This window comes from Cryptomeria japonica, chromosome 8 (genome assembly GCF_030272615.1).
Source record: "Cryptomeria japonica chromosome 8, Sugi_1.0, whole genome shotgun sequence".
Classification (NCBI taxonomy): Eukaryota; Viridiplantae; Streptophyta; class Pinopsida; order Cupressales; family Cupressaceae; genus Cryptomeria; species Cryptomeria japonica.
The window spans coordinates 611,576,548-611,584,243 of NC_081412.1; positions in this window are offsets into that span (position 1 = coordinate 611,576,548).

Consider the following 7,696-nt stretch of genomic DNA (forward strand, 5'->3'; position numbering starts at 1 on the left):
GCGCTAATAATCCAAATAAAACCGCGTACGCGGTGCCTAGTAAAAAAAGTTTAAAAAAAAAAACTGGGTCTCATTTACCCATAAAGAGAATTTTTTACTTCATTTTTTCCCCATTTTCTAACCTAAACCGCAAATAGGGTGCTAAATTTGTCCTCCAAGCTATGGATCAAGGTTAGTTTTTGTTTATTTTTGTCTTTCTTTCTGGTTTATGCAATTTTTTTTACATTTTGAATTTTATTTCATTAATTTTGATTAGGTTTTTTCATTTTTTGTTTCAAAAACAAGATTCTTCTAATCCAAAACAAGAACAACCAAATGCAGCTCCTGAAAACTGACAAGAACAACCAAATGCACCTCCTGAAAACACACAAGAACAACCCCCAATTCCTCCTTTTGACCACACAGCTGAAACACAGGAAGAATTAATTAATCAGTTAGGACAAAATAAGTCTAAAATCAATAGACTGATTGTAAAATTGAAAACTTCTGAACTTGACCATCATCAATCCCTCGCCACTAGCCTAGAAACATTAGCTAGTGGTGCCATAGTTGTTTCCACAAAAATTACCAAAGTGGGAAGCTTTAGGGATAGGTGTCGTCAATTCTATGCCAATGTGCTATCATACGATGGAGTAAAAAACAAAAATATTTCTAAACAACAAATATGTGCCCTTTTTGTTGATCTCAAAACTGGTCAGTCATTACCTCTTAATGCAAAGAGGTTTCCCATACATTGGTGTACCAATGTGCAGATGAAGAATATTTTTTGGTAGAGGTGGTGGATGGTCTCTGATGATCCACCTTGTAATAATGATGAGGTGCCATTATATTTTTGGAGAAAAATATATTGTGAGTTTGTGCTCAATATGCGACCAAACTATTTTGACATGAGAGAGTTTCATGGTAGAGGTGGTGGCTCTGCCCAAGATAGACCTAGAGCCCATAGGCGATTAGCCATGGAAAGTCACCGCCCCCTAGCACCCAAACCCAAGGTGCATCAGGCTGTCCCATTAGAGCTGAAAGATTCGATGGAGCCACAGACACTTCAGGTGGCGACAACATTGACTGGTGGCATCATCCAGCATGGGACATCATTAGCACACCCTATTGTATTGGATGATGAGCCATTAGAGGGCGATAGAGAGCCCATCGAGTATATGTGTGTCTGTTGCTCAGGGATATGCTTGGGGATAGATGATGCAACTGATGCAGATGGATACTCATATCATCTATGCACAATTTGCGGTTGTAGATGTCAAGCTCACACGGTTGAGGATGTCGCACTAACAGATGAGTTGATGGACATGATGTTTGCCCATGAGCCACAGACATAGGTGTGTTGATTTGAATTCATAACATTTTATTTATCAATCACTTTAAATTTGTAATTACATAAATGAATTTTCATTTATACATCGAATTAAATTGAGACAAAAAATATGCATTTCAGGATGCAGCAGCGGTATCCCATACACCTCCCCTAGTTACCATAGCTACAACTTCGATGCCTAAGGTATAAATTTTGTAACATGTTAAAATAGAATAGTACACTTTTAATTCGAAAAAATACAAGATATACTAACTATCTTTAATGTTTGGTCCAATTTTTGGTTTGTAGGTGTTGACAGGGGATGAAATGTCCCAAATTGATGACATCAAGCTCTCAGCGATCGATTTTGGCCTACAAGGCTATACTATATCATATTTTGTACAACTCTTTTTATGTATTGTTTTGATGGAATATGCAAGTCATTTCATTTTAGATTTTTAAAATTATGTTTAATTTATTATCTGTACTAATATCTCATGTTAATTTTGTGTTTTTAGGGTACCCCCTCCGCGTCTAGGGCTCGTCCTAAGAAAAATAATTCATCGAAGATGCCAAAACGTGTGAATAAGGTAATTGAACATATTTTTAGTTGTACAATTATTTGAAAATGTTGAAATCAAGTATTAGTTGGGGTTTGTAGATTGAATAGTGTTTTTTGTCTATTTTACATGTACAGTGACCATTGAGCTTTGTTGATATGTTGAATGCACCTGATTCGCTCGTGGATCAAGAGAGGGCGGAGGTATGTATCTCTACTTATTTTCTTGATTTCATGATTATATGCACGCGTACATGTGAACTTGTGATATATTATAATCTTATAATTTTTTCATACAGGAAATATCCATACCTATTTTGTCAATGGTGAACCCTCCTCCTTGCACTGGAGAAGCATCTCAGGATCTAGTACACTTTTGTTTGATATGTAAAATTAATTGTTTTCAACCTTCAATACTTATCATTATAGTAATTGTATCTAGTCTTTGTACATTTTTTTTATAGGTAATCGCATCAATTTCTACATCGATGGTGAGCCATCCTCAATCCATTGGAGAAGCATCTCAAGCACAGGTATGTCATTGTTCTTTATATGATAGCTTTTAAGTGTTTTTGATATATTTATGTTAGTACATTGTATTAATTGTACATTTAATCTACAATAGACTCCTTCGCGGTACGACCATAATGTGGATCAATTTAAGTATGTCTTCAAGAAAACTCCTAAGAGTGATAAGGAGAGGAGAGCAAAGATATTAGCTCCTGGATTAGCCGATGAGGTAATCTACATTTCAATTGCAAAGGAATTAAAGTTAAATGCATAGTTATGATGTTAATTGTGAACTATTTTCTATAAAAGAATTCTAACTTGGCTTTTGAATTGTGGTTTTGCTGCCATCTATAGAGCTGCGTACTACGCTGAAGAGGCTTGATTTTGATGATCCACCACAAGTTTAGGATCATATAGTGTTAGTTTTGGTCATAGAATGACCAATACATATAAATATATTCTACATTTTTATTGTATATCGATTTGGACATGGCATATGCCACATTTTTGTAATACTTGTATTGACTTGGTAGACATGCCTTTTTTTATATATATAAATAACAATATTCGATCCAATAAATGTGTAATGAGTTCATTATTTTATATTCGTTGTATTTTGTGGTTGTCCTTTTATAAATTTAAATGAATATTTGCATATGTAATCAACAATATGAATATAAACAACAAAAATATATGATATAAAGCATTGCAATCATGGAATATGATTTGATAAAATTTCTAAAATGTTGAATTAAGCCTACAAAACTCCTTGTATTCAGTTCATTATTGTATATTCATTGTATTTGGTGGCTGCCCTTTTATAAATTTAAATGAATATTTGCATATGTAATTAACAATATGAATATAAACAACAAAAATTGACAATATGAATATAAACAACAATGTGTTTGGTGTGAGGGCACCCTCATGCGCAATGGTCAAATTTTTTTCCTCATGTGCATAAACTGACATCGCAAGCTCATCTGGGTGGGCAGGTTTATGCTAGGCATGGCCTTGTCATGCATCCCAAAGCACCAGAACGTCGAGAGTCATACCCTACCAGTGCGATCTCTCAAGTGCCCTGAGTCCAAAAAATTGTCAAAATTTGACGGACTGTTTCTTCCAATCCATGACACATACGGTCAATCTGTTTGATCCCATGGGATTGCGTGAGGCTCCTCTACAATGGCCTATCTCATTTTTTGATGACTTAGAGCCATTTTCAATTAGTAGTATTTTTTTGCCTGCTCAAAAAACCGTTAGTTGCTTGCAAGGAAAAGTTGCAAGATTGGCTAGAATTGATTATGTTCCTCATGTGCACAAACCAATGTCGTGAGCACATCTGAGTGGGCATGTTTATGCTAGGCATGGCCCTATCATGCATCCCAAAGCACCAGAAGGTCAAGAGTCATACCCTACCGGTGCGATCTCTTAAGTGCCCTGAGTCCAAAAAAATGTCAAAATTTGACGGACTATTTCTTCAAATCCATGACACATACAATCTATTTTTTTGATCTTGTGGGGTCATGTGAGGCTCCTCTACAATGACCTATCTTGGTTTTCGATGACTCAAAGCCATTTTCAATTAGTAGCATGTTTTCGCCTGCTTAAAAAATCGTTAGATGCTTGCAAGGAAAAGTTGCAAGATTGGCTAGAATTGATTTTGTTCCTAATGTGCACAAACCAATGTTGCAAGTGCATTCAAGTGGGTAGGTTTACACTAGGCATGGCCCAGTCATACATCCCAAAGCACCAGAACGTCGAAGTCATACCCTACCAGTGCAAGCTCTCAAGTGCCCTAAGTCCAAAAAATTGTCAAAATTTGACGGACTGTTTCTTCCAATCCATGACAAATATGATTGATCTATTTGATCTAGTGGGGTCATGTGAGGGTCCTCTACAATGGCTTATCTTGGTTTTTGATGACTCGGAGCCATTTTCAATTAGTAGCATTTTTTCGCCTGCTCAAAAAATCGTCAGTTGCTTGCAAGGAAAAGTTTCAAGATTGGCTAGAATTCATTTTGTTCCTCGTGTGCACAAACCAACATCATGAGCGCATCTAAGTGGGCAGGTTTACGCTAGGCATGGCCCTATCATGCATCCCAAAGCACCAGAACACCTAGAGTCATACCCTACCGGTGCGATCTCTCAAGTGTGTTAAGTCCAAAAAATTGTCAAAATTTGACGGACTATTTCTTCCAATCCACGACACATACGATTGATTTGTTTGATTCCATGGGGTCACATGAGGCTCCTACATAATGGACTATCTCATTTTTTGATGACTTGGAGCCATTTTCAATTAGTAGCATTTTTTCGTCTGCTCAAAAAATCGTTAGTTGCTTGCAAGGAAAAGTTGCAAGATTGGCTAGAATTGATTATGATCCTCGTGTGCAAAAATCGACATCGTGAGCACATCCAAGTGGGTAGGGTTAAGCTAGGCATGGCCCTATTGTGCATCCAAAAGCACCATAACATCGAGAGTCATACCCTACCGATGCAATGTAGAAGTTGCTTGACAACTTTTTTGACAATTTTTTTGACAACAATGACTTTTTTTGCTCAAATTGTATCTAGTCTCAATCTATGACCCCTATGACCCAATAATGACTCAAATAATTATCCATGATTATACAAGAATCAAGAATGCTCATGATTGAACAGGGACACATCACATATACTCAAAACATAGTCACAAAACATTGACACACAAAATAGTCACAAAACATTGTCACATATTATTCAAAAATTTGCCTCTAAATATGGTCAAATAAGCTCTTGGCTATTTGATTATACAAAAAATTGTCTTACAAATAATCTCATGGGCTTTTATACAAAATTTGGCATTACAATATATGTGATTCAGCTCATCGCCATTTTAATATACAAATCATCTCATGGGCTTTTATACAAAATTTTGCATTACAATATGTGCGATTCAGCTCATCGCCATTTTAAGATACAAAATTTGGCATGTACATATGTACAAATCAGCTCATTGCCACTTAAATATACAAAATTATGCCCCTAAACATATAAAAATCAGCTCATGGGCATTTATATATATATAAAATGAATATAGAACAATTCATCGATGATTTATACAAAATTCCCAAAATCATTCTACTCTAAACCGTAGAATCAATCAAGTGAGCCTTCAAGATCGGCTCTAAACCGTATTGTGTCAAGTATTGCCTCGTGGTCAGATTCATGAACTTTCCATAAAATCTTGTTATGAGGTCTACCACGATACTTCATCAAATGAATATTTGTTGCAACAAAAAGGTTAGAGAAATGAAGAATATGTCTCTGTGTTTCAAAGTCCTCAAACAACCAAACATCATAACTCTTGATAGGGTATCTCTGAAGTCATGTTCCTGTTATGACAACAGACCCTATTGGGTACTTAATACCCTCTCCATCAATGATTGTGGTTGTCAATTTTCTTTTAGGCTCAACACAATGACACAAATAGTAATCTATTCCTTCTTCATTGTTCTCTTCTGCAAGAACTGCATACACATGACCTACATTATAGAAAGTGTTAATTAATACCAAAAATAAAGTATGATGTACAATAAAATGAGCCAAAAAGAATACTTGCAAAAAAATTAACTCAAAAAATCACCTGAATCCACTAGGTCGGATACATGGTCAAAATCCACTGATGTCTCCATCTGGCTCAATTGTAGTGCTTTGGGAATTTGATATGAATCAATGGGAACCAATAGTCTACAAGACCATTTGTCAACCCACTCTTCTGATTCACATTCTTCCCACAAACAATACATGAATGAAGAGAAGAAACATACCATCTATCTCATATAAATTACTAGTGAACTTGAATTTGAACTCATAAATGAGTGCATATCACTTGATCCTACAATTGTACAACAATATAGATAGTTTTCAATGTTAGATTCAGTAATCAACCAAAAATATCTACGAAACATTGATGTACCTGGATTACCTAGACCCATCAAAGACTTACACCATCGCACAATTGTTTCTGCATCTACCAACTCAACACTACCTTCTTACTTCAATTCTTCCCTGGCTAGGGCTCTTTTCACACAAGCTCCTACACCATCGTGCTCTCCCTTACCATGTCCAACCTTAGTGAAATTCCAAAAATGTTGTACACCGCTTGTCACATGCATCCTTGTCAGCCAATAAAAAATCCTTGCATTCTTGAATTGTGCGGTGCAATTATCTAACCATATTAAGTGTCGGTTGTATTGTATGTTCCTTTCCCTTAAACTATCATAGAAAACTTTAAAGCATCCTTGTACAAACTCTGGTGAATGAGTACGATCATCACTTATGTAGAAGTGATACTCTCTTACAACCTTTCTATCCTCCTCTGTGCTATCATCTGCATGCATGAATGCTATGTGTACAAAAATAGAAACTTGTGTACAGTGATAATACATGGATTGCGCTTCATTTTGAGATTGTAGTGTATAATTTTCAGCGAAATCAACGATAGAGACAATGGTGCCAAGAGGAAATGTGTCCTTACACAACTTGAATTGCTCATCTAACCATCGAGCTCTATGTGTATGCATTATGTACTCATAAACTAGTTTCTCTTGAAACATTTTCATAAATTGAGTTACACATATATCATTTTTCACTAGCTCACATCTCTTCAAATCTTTTCCATCTTTAACTCCATATGTGACTGTCTTGTATTTTCCGAAAGAAACTAGTTTCGTACCAATTTCATGTGTGCTCTCCAAATGTATGCATCTTGGTAAAGATTGCAAACTACCACATATAGCACAAGAACCTTCCAAACAAGGCATCTTATAATAAATGCAACCATCATGTCTATTACATAACACACTTGAAATAAATTCTCTTGCCAACTTAGGAGGTGCTTGTATATTACATTCCTACAAAACATCGTTAGTGTGCAATGTACAACAAATATGACGAAAAATGTCATAATGAATGGAAAATTCAATATTCATCGTACAACAACATGTGGTGCATATATGATTAATCTTAATATAAAAAGGTTTTGTCATTTCAAAAAATATTTGAGAAATTTTTATTTCAGGAAACTTTTGAAGGAATCTTTCATAAAATTTAGTTTGAGTCATATCCAAATAGTGTTTCGCATGTGGCTCATGATTTTTAGACCCAATTTGCCTTCTAAAAACATCTCTTTGGTTGGGTGATACTCTTGTGTTATCATGCCAAAAAATTTCAATTAATGTTTTTAGTGCATCTAAAACAACCTTGTCTTTGCATGTTAGTCTACCAGAGAATGCCCAAAGAGAATTATTCTTAGGTTCCTCTATTTGTTCTCA